The sequence below is a fragment of the Sus scrofa genome, chromosome 15 (genome assembly GCF_000003025.6).
Source record: "Sus scrofa isolate TJ Tabasco breed Duroc chromosome 15, Sscrofa11.1, whole genome shotgun sequence".
Classification (NCBI taxonomy): domain Eukaryota; kingdom Metazoa; phylum Chordata; class Mammalia; order Artiodactyla; family Suidae; genus Sus; species Sus scrofa.
In genome coordinates this window covers 35577809-35594492 of record NC_010457.5, presented here as the reverse complement: position 1 = coordinate 35594492, position 16684 = coordinate 35577809, and the positions used below count along the sequence as shown (strand labels likewise).

General features: G+C 38.0%; 1 protein-coding gene across 1 annotated transcript in view; it reads left to right on the top strand.

Moving 5' to 3' along the window:
- The window catches only part of CSMD1 (CUB and Sushi multiple domains 1), a 1882041-nt gene that overhangs the window by 649270 nt on the left and 1216087 nt on the right, over positions 1-16684 (top strand).

Here is a 16684-nt window from a genome sequence, read left to right as displayed (position 1 = left end):
CAAGGTATTCGGAAGGGAAGTTTGGTATCACAACATAGTAGGTTGGGAAGGGTATTAATTTTCATTTGGTCATTACTCTGTGGTTGCATATAGGAGAATAAGACAGGTGAATCATAAAAAAAGGAATAAGCATGTATTCAGTGTGCAGTGCGTATAAGATACTATGTTCATAGCTATGGCATATTAACAAAAAGCAGTCTCCTGTATGTGTCTATGTGTCTTGCATCTAGTTACAGAGCTTGTGTCTAGTTACAAAGATGAACGATGTGAATCCATGAATTTGGTGTGAGCCACTGGGACAACATAAAAGCTTTGAGAGAAAAGCTGAAATTCCTGATAACTGGTAGAACCCAAGACTGTGAGATGAGAACTCCATCCAAAAAGATGAACAGAGCTTCAAAAATTAGCTATGGAGAATTAGGCTTGAAGAAACTGCCCAAGGAAAGACTTGGAAATAAATGAGACACAGACTTGTTTGGGTTCTCTGAGATCTACAGAAAATTGACTGAGTGGGCAGGACCATGAAACATATTAAGACAAAGGAAGTTGTAAAAACAAATAAAATATAAGATTTATGAACTCTAAAGTAATGACCTTCAAAAGTCAACATTATTAGAGAAACTGATTAAATTCAGGCCGTGGTAGCCCTTGAAATGACAGACCTACATATGCTTTATTACATTTTGTAAAGTATATGGTTTGTAAAAGAGTGGGACCAGATATGTGGGGCTCTACTGGATCAGGTGTTGGTTAAGGAGAGGTGGTGGACCAGATGACCGCATTGCAGTACTTACGTCTTATTAAACATTGGTTGGGTACTCTTTATTCTAAAGTCTTTTTTTCCCCCAACTTAGTTGAAGTGTAATTCACATATAACATTGCTTAAGTTTAAGCTGTACAACATGATGACTTGATACTTGTATATATTGTGAAATGATGACCAGGTTTTACTTTTTGAACTCTGAAATTGGGTCAAATTCTGACTGAGGAGAAATTGGCTAAAGGATATATATATATATACATATATATGTATATATATATATATATATTACAGTGTGTGACATACAGTTATACACACACACACACACACACACACACTACAGAAAGAAAACAAGTAGTTTCTTCAAAATGTTTAGCAATGTGAATTTTGGTATTCTTTCATCAAATATGGCCCAAATATTTTTATTTCAGAATCTCTACACTTGTTACTTACATGAAGGGCTTAATGGAAACAGTGTTTTGCATGTAGACCTGACAAAGATCTAGATTTATCTTCTGTGTGATTCCTATATGTTACACAGTAATTCTCCAGGGCCATGATCAACAGTCTTCAGTTATAAAGAAAAACTGATAACTGAAATCCAAGAGGGATAATGACTATAATTGTAAATATCAGAGGGAAATTCTGTCAAGTTTGGGAATCCATTACAAAAAAACAAACAAAAAAACAAATGCAGATTAACTACTCCATGATATACACAAAGTAAAAGAAGTAAGAGCCTCTTATGAAATTTAGTTGTGTTTTTTTTGTAAAAATGCTTATTAAACTTCCATAAACTCATATTTTTGTTTCTTTTTTGTTTATTTTATATTTTATTTAAAAAATAATTTAGGTACCACACTGTAAAGAGTAATATTTGCAAAGTTAACTCCATGTAAACCACATGCCATATATATTCAAGTTTAAAAAAATCACTGACCTTTTTTTTTAGTTTATTTATTTATTTATAATTTATTTTTTTCCCACTGTACAGCAAGGGGATCACATTATCCTTACATGTATACATTTTTCCCCCCACCCTTTGTTCTGTTGCAACATGAGTATCTAGACAAAGTTCTCAATGCTATTCAGCAGGATCTCCTTGTAAATCTATTCTAAGTTGTGTCTGATAAGCCCAAGCTCCCGATCCCTCCCCCTCCCTCCCCCTCCCCCTCCCATCAGGCAGCCACAAGTCGTTTTCCAAGTCCATGATTTTCTTTTCTGTAGAGATGTTCATTTGTGCTGGATATTAGATTCCAGTTATAAGTGATATCAAAAGGCAGAAAGACAAAAAGAACACACCAGTGTCTTTTTTGTTTTTTTAAATTATAGTTGATTTATACTGTGCTAATGTCTGCTGTACAGCAAAGTGACTTTTTCTTATATTATTTTCCATCATGGTCTATCCCAAGAGACTAGACATAGTTCCCTGTGCTATACAGTAGGACCTCATTGCTTATCCATTGTAAATGCAATAGTTCATATCTACTAACCCCAAACTCTGAGTCCATCACACTCCTCTCCTCCCCCTTGGCAACCACATGTCTGTTCTCTATGTCTGTGAGTCTGTTTCTGTTTTGTATAAGTTTCATTTGTACCATATTTTAGATCCCTCATGTAAGTGATGTCATATCTATTACTGACATTCGTATTCTCTTAACATAGACATATGTACATGCAAATACTTAAGTTTCTTTAAAGCAGAATGTTTTGTTAGCTTTCTAACTTAAAATTACCTTGATAACTCTTTCTGATAAAACAACAAAAATTGAGCCTCAGTATAGATTTTAAAACACTTCCAAATAGGATGAACATAGAGATTCAGACAGGAGAGGTAATTTTATCATTAGTAAACATGACATAAATATTTCTAACCAAAGTGGCTTCACTTTGTGTAAAAAGCAAGAATAACATTTTACATTTTTTATAAGTCTGTCAGCTTTTACTTTACATATTACAACAGAAATTTATGAAAATTAAGAAATCTAAACTGTTCAAAAACTAGAAAGTAGTATACTGACTATAGTTATTAATACTGTATTATGTATTTGAAAGTTGCTAAGAGAGTAGGTCTTAAAAGTTCTTATCACAAGAAAATCATGCTAATATTTACGATAAGGGATTTAACTAGATATTGGAATCATTTCACAAAATAGACAACTTTTGAATCATTATGTTACCTGAAACTAATGTAATTTATACATACATTACATGCATTAATAATATGGTAATAAAAATTGGAAAATAGAGGAAATAAAAAGAAATGATGTTTCAAGAATTTATTAGTGCCAAGAGAAACATCCTAGACCTCATATTTGACATTGTGAGGAATGGCTTGATGATATTTCACAGATAGAAAGAAAATTACTATTTCATGAGACAAGAAATTTGTGTAACAAGTGAATGCAACTTAACAGAAAATGCATAGTAACCTCCATAACTGTTAATCTTTCCCAGGAGGATAAAGTCTATCAGTAAATGCTATAACAAGAGTTTTACTCAACATCTAGATCACAGTGGAAAAAAATATTCTGGTTACTTGGAGGGTAAAAAAAAAATATCAGATGCACAAAATCCTAGTGAAAAATATGTTTTATGCACAGTTTTAATTTTTAAATGGAATCTTGCCTTATTTTATACTTACTGAATGTATTTTAGCAAGAGAAGCTATTGAATTTCATCTTTGGTGTTAATCGTTAATTTATGCACAAAAAGAAATTTATGGTTACCACAGGGGAAGGGGGAGGGGGAATAAATTATGAGTTTGGGATTAACATGAACACATTATGTTACCAAAAAGGGTCTGCTGTATAGCACAGGGAACTATACTCAATATCTTGTAATAACCCTAAAATGGAAAAGTATCTGAAGTAAAAAGGATAAAAAAATATGTATATATAATTGAATCAGTTTGCTGTACACCTGAAACTAATACAATATTTTAAATAAACTATATTTCAATAGAAATTTTTAAAAAATTAAAAAATAAAAAGAAATAAAAACATTTAAAAGTTAATATTTTATGTTTTTTCCACTCTGTTTCTTGCTATCATTGTTTTATACTATTTTATTGAACTATATTTAATTTAAAAATTGTGTTAATTTCTGCTGTATAGCAAAGTGATTCAGCTACACACACACACACACACACACACACATATATATATATATATATTATTTTTAAGTATTCTTTCCTTTTCTTTTCTTTTTTTCTTTATAGGGCTGTACCATCGGCACATGGAAATTACCAGGCTAGGAGTCCAATCGGAGCTGCAGTAGCCAGTCTATGCCACAGCCACAGCAATGCCAGATCCTTAACCCACTAAGTGAGGCCTGGGATCAAACCCCCATCCTCATGGGTACTAGTTGGATATGTTTCCACTGTGCCACAACGGGAACTCCTAAATATTACTTCCCATTATGGTTTATCACAAGATATTGAATATAGTTCCCTGTGCTATATAGTAAGACCTTTTATTGTTCATCCATCCTGTGTATAATAGCTTACACCTGCTAAACCCAAACTCCAACTCTGTCCCTTCTACAGCCCCTTGTTTTATATTTTTATTATCTGTGCCTAAACCAAAAACGCACTCTATAAACAGTTATTGCATCAGTTTTTTCCCCCTCTCTGGTTTTGTAAAGTCTGTGGCCATGTGAATGATGGTGATGAGCGCTTCACAGGAAACAATGTTAACATAATGAAAAGCTTCCTGTCTAGGCACCAACAGGCAGCAACCTGGTCCTGCAAACAATCTCACTCATAGTGAGAGGGTTCTGTGATTTGCACTATGAAATACGTCAGCAGAGTTTTCATTAACCTTTCTTTTAACTCTCTATTTTTATTCTCTTTTAAAATTATTCTCACAACGGAAGGAGAAAAAAATGTAAGGGAAAAAGAAAATTTAAAGACCAAGTGACTATAAAATGGAGTTCCTGCTGCAGTGCCGTGGGTTAGGGATCCGACGGCACAACTCAGGTAGCTGTGGAGGCGCAGGTTGAATCCTCAACCCAGTGCAGTAGGTTAAAGGATCAGACATTGCCACAGTGGAGACTTAATCACAGCTGCAGTTTAGATTCAGTCCCTGGTCTGGGAACTCTCATATGCCTTGGGTCTGGCTATAACATAAAAAAATAAAATGGGAATTTGTATTGAAGACCAATGAAGATTGTTTGATATCACTTTTAAAGAAAAGCTATGTGTCATTTCTAGATTACATAATAGTAGTGTAGGCAACACCTTTGTTGTATCAGGGCTAGTGTCAACATTGCAGAAGTTGCACCTGGATTTTCTGCTTATTTTATAGGAACCTTCCACAACACTTTCCTCCTTAGAATCTTCTCCTTTGTTGTCATCTATGTACAAACCTTTCCAGACTGTCCTCATATATCACTTACTTTCCTTTTCAGTTTCCTTATTGCCCCCTGTTCTCCTGTCTGAACTTTGAAAGCAGACATTTCTTAAGGTTATGCCCACTACTCCCTTTCTTTGCCCTCCACACTGTCCATTTGTAGATTAAATCTTTCCAAAACTTCAACTGTGCCTGTTTTGTAGAGGACTCTCTAAGCCAAACATTTGTTGATTTCTTTCTGATTTCCACTCTTATAGCTTAACTTTCCACTGAATTCTTCCATTGGATATGCCATAATTGGCCCTTTTAATCTCCTCAGACTCATTTTTTCACCTTCTTGAGTCCAAACCTATTCTTTTCATCCATCTCTGAGCAATGTTTAACAGATCTTTTTATTCTTTATTTTCTTAATTTGAGTTGCCTCCACACCTTACTTTTCTTATGTTCACATCTAATCTCTCATCAACTACCATCTCTCATGTTGGGGTCCTCCTTTCTATCTGTCCCTTGGCTGTGTCAGATGAGTTCACACTCTTAAAGCTTGGGCAGCAGCTTCCTCATGGATTTTCCCATCCCTCTCATCCCTTATAAATCTGAGCAACACATTACACCTTGCTTATTATCTTCAGACACAACTCATCATGTTTCACATCTGAAATAGAAGCCCTTCTGTTTGTGCAGGATTCCCTGCCTATTCCTGGCAGTGACCAAGGCCCCTGTGATGCATGCAGATGACTTGGAATTTTTTTTTTTTTTTTGTATCCTCAACCCAGTGGTTGTCACCACACCAGTAGCACCCTGCCATCAGATAATTTGTTAGAAAACCAAATTCTCTGGTCTAATTCCAAACTGTCTTTGAAGCTCCAAGGGTGGGGCCCAGCACTCTATGTAAACATGCTCTTCTGGTGATTCTGATGCCCGCCAGGTCAACGAGCTTTGTTTTCAGCATAGTAAAGCGTCAAGGGTACTCTTGCTCTACCAGGTGAAGGAAACCCTTCTATGGTGGGTTCAAGGCCTCATAAACAAGACAAGTTGTTCTAATTAAAGTCTACCTAGAAAGCCGTTCTGTTCCATCATATCCTGACTCTATTCAAACACAGAAGAGCACCCTCAGCAACAGCTACCATGTGCAGTAAGCTTTTTCTACTCTATGGACATTCTGCATTTCATTAGCATTTAAAACTGGCCAAACCTGGAAGTTCAGCAGAATGTAATAAGAGCATTCCCATTTTCCTGGTGGTGGATTCTGTCCTTAATAATGAAGGTCCTTCCTGCACTCTACTTTCTGGCTCTGCAGGTGTATATGGTCATTGTTTTATAATGTTTGGGAAATTTTCATATGCTTGCCTGTCTCCCTTCCTGCTTGAAAGTTTCTTTTTTTGCAGATGAAGGTAATCATAGAGATATTCTTTTCATGGTCAAGGATATGGATCACAAGGAAATGTGCAGAAATCAAAGATAGAGGGGAGTTTCCATTGTGGCTCAGTGGTAATGAACCCAACTAGTATCTATGAGGATGCAGCTCTGATTTGACCCCTAGCTTGGAAACATCCATATGCTGCAATTGCAACCCTAAAAAGACAAAAAAAAAAAATCAAAGACAGGGGATAATGATAGCCATGGGAATCAAATCATGTGAGCACAGACTGATCTCACATGAAGTGGCCTCCATGGATAGGCTGGCCTCAAGAGGGTGCCTCTCAAACAGGTCACATTGGCTTCTGGTAGCCTAGTCTCCCCACCCCTATGGTCTTGAGTGTCCACCCTGCTCTTCCTGAAGGGATGGCCATGAGCTCTTTTGGAGAAGGCCAGGGCAACATCTAGTGGTACAACTATGAGGCCATGATCCAGTGATGGCCCTTGTGTGATTTTACAGGCCCTGGATTTAAAACTAACTGAGGGCTGAGCAATGCTGGGGAGCCAAGATCCTTTGTGTTTGGGCCTGAGCCATCCTCAAATCTCCCGTGATGCTTGTGCTTTCCAGCAAGACATTGCAAGGAGACTCTGAGAGCAACCTTCCATTTCTGTTGCAGTGAAAACACCAAAATAACATGCTTGACACACAGTTGCCGCCTCTCATGGATGACAGGGCAGACAGAATAGTCCTTAGATCCTCTGATCTGGGTGTTCCAGGGCTGTGTTTTTCTGTTTTCTTCTGTCTGTGCCCAAGGCTGTGAGAGGAAACGAGTCTGTTTTACTTGTCCTTTACTCACCTGTCCTTTGAATTTACTCCCAACAGAAGCTCTTAGGGAATGAGACTCCTCGGAGAATGGCCCACCTTACCCCTTACGGGGACACAACACATCCTTTCAAAGAAACTTCTGAAAAGTAGCTTGGTCAGCTGCCTGACAAATAGGTACACTAGAATGTTGGCTTCCCTCCCAGGGTTAGGGGTTACCACCCGCCCTGGTGTCCCATTGATGCAGCAGCTGATAGCCCTTTCCAGTCCTGACACCCATGATGGGTCGTCCTCAAGGCGTCCTTGGGGAAGAATAGAGGGAGGTCTAGAGTCATATTCCTGGTTCTGGGAAATACCTGCAGAGGTGTTACTGAATACAAGTTCATGTTCCTGGTGCACAGTGAGCCCAGACAAACTAAAATGTCAGAGTCTGGAGCAGAGGAAGGTTTATGGCAGAACCATGCAAGCAGACAGGTGGCTCATGCTCCCCCAGACTCTCTGAAGGGTTTCAGCAAAGGACAGGTGAGGGAGAGGTATGGTTGGTTGTTGGAAACTTTTTTGTTGGAATCCTTTGTTCTTGTAGCTGTTCATGTAGGTCAGGTCATGATGTTCCTGTTAATCTCCAACAAGATAAGTATTATTCTCTGTTCTGCAACTATTTATGTCTTTATTAATGGAAAAATGTTACTCCCTTTAAGGTCAGAGCCTTGAAAATGGGTTATTGCATGCATTTTAGAATATAGGAAACATTCTTAACTCTAAACAAAAGCAATAGAATACAAAGGTGAAAGTAGGGGGTACCCTGGTAGTCCAGTGCTTAGGACTCCATGCTTTCACAGCTGTGGCCTGAGTTCATTCCGTGATCTTGGAACTGAGATTCTGAATCAAGCCACTGCACATTGTGGCCAAAAATAAATATTTTTTATATAAAAGTTTAACTGACAGATCTAACATAGAGTCCGATTTGTTGCTCCCTATAACAGAAGCAGCATCCTTGCCTATTGGACAGTTTTCTCTGTGAGGTTTTTCCTCCTGCTCTCCACACCTGTCATCTATGTTGTTCACCCTTCCTAGTTGTGCACCAGCAGTTTAAACAGGAGAATTTGAAGGATATGTAGTAGGGAAGGTGAAAGTTGCAAATCTAAGCTGAGCCTCGAGGAAACCTTGTAGAGCCCCACAGTGGAATTATGCTGCTCAGGGAGGTGCTGCCCCCCTGGGTCCCAGTACCATGGGGAGCCCTGGAAGCAGGAGCCTATGCTACCAGCCCTGTGGACCTGGTGTTCTTAGACAAGGGACCTGTCTCCAAAGTTACTACCCACTTCCTACGTCCAAGACTCTGAAGGTGCATTTTCTTGGTAGAAGCTTCCTCACAAGCAATCTCTCTGTATAAGATACTCTGGGGAAGTTTCTGTGTAGCTTCCCATCTTTTGTAGAACGAAAAAAGCAAACTATGAGGGATTGGTGAGGTTGACCGAAAGTAATACACAATTAGAGAGTTGTGAGTTAAGTTTTATTTGAGGCAAAATGAGAATTGTGTCCTGGGAGACAACGTCTCAGAGATCTATGAGGTGTCAGCTCTAAAAACGTAGGAGGAAGGTCAGTGTTATCTATGATTTTAGTGGAGGGGGAACATGCAGTCAAGTACACCTATGTATTATAACTATAATACAATAATAGTTTTCTCCTTTCTACAGAATTTTCTTTTAAGTAGAATTGATTTTAAATGATGCCCAAATTCTTTCAGATGTACATGGGTGGACAAAACACTTTAGCACTTGAAAGGGACAGTCAGAATTACATAAACCAATATTATAATTGTAACAATGACAATAAAACTTTAGAATAACTACCTAAATTTCTCTGACGTCTTGTTCCTTAGCCACTTAATTATGTCTGTGTGTTTGTGTGTGTATATTTAGGTATATATATCATCTATGTGTGTGTGTGTGTGTGTGTGTGTGTGTATGTATGTATTTAACTTATTTATTTATTTTAGGCTGGTTAACATTGCATTCTCTGATTTCTACTCCACTTTCAACTTTGTCACCAGCTCTTAAAAAATAGGTTTTTGTTTTTTGTTTTTCCACCATTCCTGTGGCATGTATAAGTTAAGTTCTTGGGCCAGGGATTGCACTCATGCCACAGCTTTAACCTGAGCCACAGCAGTGACAATGCCAGATCCTTAACCCACTGAGGCATGAGGGAACTCTAAGAACAGGTGATATTTCCTAGGCAGTGAGTTATCTTACATTTCCCCAAATACATTCAGCATTTCCCCCTTTTCTATGCCTTTTCTCATATGTCAACCTTTTCATTCCTCATTGCCCATTCTTCAAGGCCTAACTCACAGTAGATTTTGTTTTTATACAGCTTTTCCAAACCCCTCAGTCTTATATAGCTTTCCCTGTGCAATGTGCAATATCTATTTTGCAACTTATTATGATGTTTATAATATTCTGTCACACACAGCCTTCTTGCTAATAGATTATAAATTGCTTGGTATCTGGAGGATCTTAATTCCTCTCTAAGCTTTCTGCAGCAAAATAGGCACTCAGTTCATATTAATGACATGAAGTTGAATTTTGGTCTTAATTGTGTTTCCAATGTTTTAAATATAGCATGTTTTAAAATAAAGTGATAAAAGAAAGTATTAAATATTTGGAGCTATATATTGAAAGGAAATTCTGTCAGAAAAGAAATGAAACTTTCAGCTGTTCTTAAGAATTTAGATAATATAAAATAATTTTTAAAAATCCAATATATTACATCTTTGTTTAACACAATCTGTTTTTACTTTATGATAAAAATTATCTGTGAATTAGGCATTTTTTAAAATGAGAACTAAATATAATAGTATTCAGGTCTTCTTTTAAGGATCATTAGAAATACCTCTTTCAATGTCACTTTTGCAGTAATAATATGGAAACCATGGGAAAAATATACTGATAATATGGAAAAGACAGAAGTCCAGTTAATACAAGATTGAATATTATTTATTCACTACTTCTGAATGAATTATATGTGAAATAATACAATTACTCTACCAAAAAGATATTCAACAGACTGTATACCAAAAAATAAAAAAGTTTGTAAATATTTTAAATGTACTTCTTAAAGTATATTTATGAAGTGAGAATTACTTGGAAAGTTTTTGTCAACAAAGAACTGATTTTTTTAAATAGATAGATCATTGATTTACAATGTTACAGGTATATAGAAAAGTGATTTTTATGTATATGTGAGTACATTTATTCTTTTTCAGATTCTTCTTATAGTTTATTTCAACATTGTTCTCTGTGTGTAATAGGTCCTTGTTGTTTATCTATTTTATATATGGTAGTATGTATATGTTAATCCCAAACTCCTAACTTACTCCTCCACCCTCTTTGCCCTTTTTGTAAACATAGGTTTGTTTTCTGTGTCTGTGAGTCTCTTTCTGTTTTGTAAATAAGTTATTTTCTATTATTTTTTAGATACCACATGCAAGTGCTATCATAGGACATTTGTCTTTCTCTGAAAAGACACTGATTTTTATCACCAACAAGAAGTTTTGAGCAGCTCTTTTTGCTTCAGCACTACTCAACCTTTCAGAATAGAAAGGAGGATAGCAGTTATTCCATGCCTTCTATAAACCAGATACCTACTTCACCTCCTCTAGTCCTTAGAACATCCCTAACTTTTCTACATTTTACATTGCAGATGAAGAATTAAGAGAAAGAATGTAAATTTCCCAAGCCCACACAATCAGAAAGTGGTGCAAGCAGTTTTTGGATGAAAATTTTTTTCTGATTGCTAAGTCCACACACTTTTACTACGGGGTGAGTAGGAGAGCAACTGTCCCACTGTTTCAGGAGGAAGTGACGGGAGGATTCATGATAAACTCAGAGCACATCTACACACAGAGTGTGGGTACTAAGCAATTGGGGACTTGATGGAAGCATCCTTCATTAGTTTATTCATGCATTTACAAATATTTCAGATACTATGTTCCAATCACTGTGTCAGGTAACAAGATACAAACATGCATTTGACACTTTTCCTATCTTTGACTGATTTGGACTGAAGACAGGCACAACTTTGATAAAATATGAGGGGATATGACGTGTTGGTAATGCAGTTGTGTGTAAGACAAAATGTAAACACACATGAGAAAATAAATAACTTAGAGGGAAACCTGTGTCTGGAGATGATGCTTAAGTCAAACCTGGAATAGTGGCTATGACCTTGCATTGGGACGAATATGGAAGGTGGGGAGAGAAAGACATTTTAAGCAGAAAGATGGATTTCTTGGTGTAAATGATTTGCTGGAAAACAATAGCCAGAAGTTATCAGAAGACAAAGACTATTAAATTGGTTTGATTTCACTCCTCATCACATAGTCATATTTTCCTGCTTCTTTGCATGTCTAGTAATTTTTTCTTAGGTGCTAGACATTGTGGTTTTTTACCTTGTCACATGCTGCGTATGTGTGTATTTCTTTAAATAGTTAAAGGTTCATGCTTTGTTCAGGTCCACTGTTAAGTTACTTAAAACAATTGGATCCTTTCAAAGTGGCTTTAAAATTTTATCAAGTGGGATCACAGAAGTCTGTGGTCTAGTGCTAATATTTTCTCATTACTCAGGCAATATCCTTCTGAGCTCTGTCCCCAGTGTTCACATATTGTGGGCTCTTCCTGCCCTGGCTCTGGGAACAAAGATGCCTGCCTTGTGTGAACTCCCCTGGAGTGCTCCCTTGCTTCGTCTGCTGTCTTTCTCTCCTGCATCAGCTCAGTCTTGTCTTTGTCTTGCATAATTTTATCTCATGAATATTCTGATAGGTTCTCAGTTGGAGACCCCACAGATTTTCCAAGTGCGTCACTGTGCAGCTTCTTGGTGGTTTTCCCTGGAATGCAAGTAGCTTTGGCCTTCCCCAAGTCTCACTCTGTCTCTTGTGATAGGATGCTGCCAGTGTCTCTTCCCCTGCTCTGCTCCCTGCAGGCTCTTGTTGAGCAGTAAACAGAGGCAGTAGTATGTTACTTTTCTTCCTTCAGGAATCTCTTCCCCTTATTACCTGTTATTGAACATCCACGTCTCGTCTCGTCTCATCTCATCTCTTTTCTTTTCTTTTCTCTTCTCTTCTCTTCTCTTCTCTTCTCTTCTCTTCTTTTCTTTTCTTTTCTTTTCTTTTCTTTCTTTCCTTCTCTTTCCTTTTAGTTGTTTGAGATAGTAGGGTAAACCTGGTACATATATGGAAATATCTATCATTTTGACTTTTGAAAAAAATATCTATTGGCTGGAACTCACACACAGATAATAGAAACTGGAGGCAACATGTTTCTAAGAAACAGATATAGCAGAAGGAAAAGGTAGGCATCAGTATATGTTTGTGTGTGTATATTCATTTATTTTTTAATTTATTTTATGTTACAGTGTAATTGACTTACAGTGTTGAATTAGTTTCTGCTATACAGCATAGTAGCTCAGTAATACATATATATCTATTCTTTTTCTCATATTATCTTCCATTATGGTCATTTAGAATATACCAGTGTTTGAAAGCAAGGTGGACCTTCATTTGAAAGCAAATTTGCAAAAAAAAAAGTGTCAGTGTATGGTCCCTTGGTCCCTTCCTGAAAGATTCTGAATTGACTGATCTGAAGTACGACCTGAGCTTCAGTAACTTTTGAAACCACCCATTTTATTATAATCTGTATCTTTATATAAAAAACACTGATCAAACTAAAAGAGGTTTATTCAGTCAGACCATGAACACTGCTCATATGCAAGGTGCACAGAAAACAAGTCCTTGATGTTTACTGAATAGAAAATACAGGTAGTATTGTCATAATTGTGATTTTTACCTTGTTTTTATTACAAAGGCTAAAACTAAAAATCTGCTTCTCTGACTGCATTTTTTTAGATGAAGAAGGTTCAGAATCTACCTTCGTTTAGAGTAGAACAGACAGCATCATCTCTGTAAACTTCATTATAATCTATGAATAAAAGTTAGCTTTTAATATAGCTTAAAATTAACTTGCTTATAAGGACTGTATCGATATATGTAACTATTGGTTGATAGGCACAACCAGTGCAGAAAAGCTTTGAGATAAAAATTATCATTTAATAAAAATGATATTAAAATTTGATTTGAAGAATGAGTGATACCAAAAGTAGAGTTGGTAAAAATCTTGAGTTTAAAAGGTGTGCCATTTTTGATTATTAATTCAAGAAGGATAAGCATCTCAGTCAAGTTTTTTCCCCTTACTATTTAGCCTAAAAACTCTTGATAAATAATTTAATTAATTAATGGGTACTTACCTGAATTTTCTCTTATTAAGTAGATCCTAAAGACAAAATTTATTTCATTACTTGCACATAATCTGTTGCTGACAATGCAGATTTTTGCATATTATGTACATACACACGCAGGGTAGAGGCATACATCGACCCATGCATGCATGAGAGGGTGTGTATATATAGAAAGGGAGAGGTAGATTGACAGTCTCCTGGAAAAGATCTTTGACTTTATTTGTGGAAATAAGAAAGTGGAACTTCTACTAAGGAAAAGTCTTAAGGTTATAGAATGTCATTGCCTTCTAAATTGAATAAGTTATTCTAGCAGCTGCAGTGATCATCACTGACAGTCACCTGTTTAAGGTTAACAATGGTACTTGTTATTTGTAGGTACAGACATTACATAATGTCACTGGCAGTGGAGGTGGACAAGTTTGGAATCGGAACTTTTTTTTTTTTTCTTTTTTAAAAAGGGCCAGGAGTTCCCATCGTAGCTCAATGGTTAGCGAATCCAACTAGGAACCATGAAGTTGTGGGTTTGATTCCTGGCCTTGCTCCGTGGGTTAAGGATCTGGTGTTGCCGTGAGCTGTGGTATAGGTTGCAGACGTGGCTGGAATCCTGCATTGCTGGGTCTCTGGCATAGGCCAGCGGCTACAGCTTTGATTAGACCCCTAGCCTAGGAACCTTCATATGCTGTGGGTGTGGCCCTAGAAAAGGCAAACAGACAAAAAAAAAAGGGGGGCCACACCCACAGCATATGGCGATTTTCAGGCTAGGGGTCAAAATGGAGCTGCAGCTTCCAGCCTTCACCAGAGCCACAGCAATGCCAGATCCAAGCCGCATCTACGAGCTACACCACAGCTCATGACAATACAGGATCCTTAACCCATCAAGCAAGTTCAGGGATCAAACCTGCATTCTCATGGATACTAGTCGGGTTCTTTACCCCGAGCCATGATGGGAACTCTTGGAATCAGTACTTCTTTACATATGGACACAACTGAATTGCAGATGTCAACCCACCATTTTATAGAATGACAAAGGAATTGATTTTGAATTCTAATTAGGTATCCACATATCTGTTGAATGGCTAATACTGTCGACTTAAAAAATATGCACTACCTAAAAGTTGAGAGCTAAGTTTTATTTGGGGCAAAATGAGGACCATAGCCTGGAGGCAGCATCTTGGAGAGCTCTGAGAAACCGCTCCAAAGGAGTAGGAAAAAATCCACATATATGTGATTTTGGCTAAGGGGGATTGTATAATATGACCAAACTCACATTTTACAGAAGGTCACTGCTGGTCATGAGAAGCAGATGTCATCATGAAGGATTTTAGTGCTTTTATAGATGTGAGGAGATGGAAGTTTTTGGTTCATAACATCTCCTGAAAATATCCAACTCTCTGAAGACCTGTTCTGCCAGTTTTCCCAGAGCACGGGGCTCCTCACTCCTGATCTCCACCCTGAGCTCTTTTGCAGGTGTAGAGGGTCAACAGCTGCAGTGGCACAGGATTCAGTCTCTGTAGAAGCAGATGGCCAGTGTCAACCTCCAGTTCACGGTACAGAATGACAAGCATATTAAATCCTGATGAGGAGCAGTCTCAAACTTCTTCCCTCTCCAACACACCTGAAAAACAGAATATCTTTTCCTTCCACAAAATGATTCAACTTAGTCAGAAAATACATTAAACAAATACTTATTAAATGCTTAAAATTCACCAGCTACTTTGCTATATAAAAGAAAGCTTCTGAAGAGTTCTCTGATGGCACAGTGTGTTGAGGATCTGGCTTTGTCATCATTGCAGTGGCCAGGTGGCTGTTATGGCCCTGGTTAGAACTTCCACATGCCTAGGGCCAAAACAGAAAGGCCTCTGTGGTAGTGTGGGGAAAGAGTATGAAGGCGGAGGCCTCCTGGGTAGCTGTGACTTTGGCTGGGGTGTCTCTGTCCTCTTCTTGTACCTTCTGTCAACCTCGATGAAGAATTACTGAGCTAAGTTTTAAGCTCTTTAGTAAATAAAACAAGCCCATCTTTCTCTCCCTCCCTCTGTCCTGTTTCTACTTCTGCTGTTTTTCCTTCTCCCCACCCCTTCCCCTGTTCCCCTCTCCTCTCCTTCCTTCTTCTTCCCCCTTCTCCCCTCCCTCCCTTCTTCTCCCCTCCCTTCCTTCTTCTCCCCCTTCTCTTCTCATTCTCCCTTCTCTTCCCTCTTTTCCCCCTCATCTCCACTTTTCCATTTTTCCCTCCCACCTCTTTCTTTCTCTCTGTCTCAGTCTCTCCCTCTAGTGACTGGCCCTTACCTTGGATATTTTAATCCTATCCCTGGAAAATGTGGAAACAGAGGTCACACCTCGGGCAGGTTGATTTTGCACCCATTTAGGTAGCTTATGGAAATGATCTGTTATATGACAGAGACGACACTTTCAGAGACTTTTGTTATCTCTGAGTTCCACATGGGTAGAGTGGACTGAGCAATGGATTGGAGAGCAGGGCTGGGCGTCTGCCTCCCTTCCTTCCACTGACCCTCAAACTCTCAGGTCCCACAAGTCATACATTCCCTTCAGCTTCCTTTTTAAGCCATGTGCCCTAGGATTGTATTGTCCTGCCTCTCTTACTAGATTGCTACAAAAATAAAATATAACGTATTGTGAGTGCTTCATTAGCTAAAATGTTACATAACCACAAGGACTTCAGGATTACTGCTCAATCATAGGCTGTGGGCAAGCTATGCACTTGGCCCATTAAGCCCTTGCTGGCTAACATGTCTATTGGTGGATCCCTGGGCTCCTGTATTTCAGAGCATCTTACCTGTGTAGTTTTGGGCCACATAGGTACCTGGGATTGCTCAGCCAGAGTCCGTGTTGTTTACAGTGTTTTTGTTTGTTTGTTTTTCCTGAGTTGATCTGAGAAAAAATTCTGTTAATTGAAAATTTAGGATTCATTTGGCGTGTGTTATTCTTCCATTCCATACCCAGGCTTTCACAGTCCAGATGTTTTTCATCTTGAGGAGACAGATCTGTTCCTCCCTAACGTTTGATGAGGACAGGAAAATGTCAGTGACAACAGTGCCCCCCCCAGGTATGAGGTACTAACTAAGTCCTGACATACTTGATATATTTATT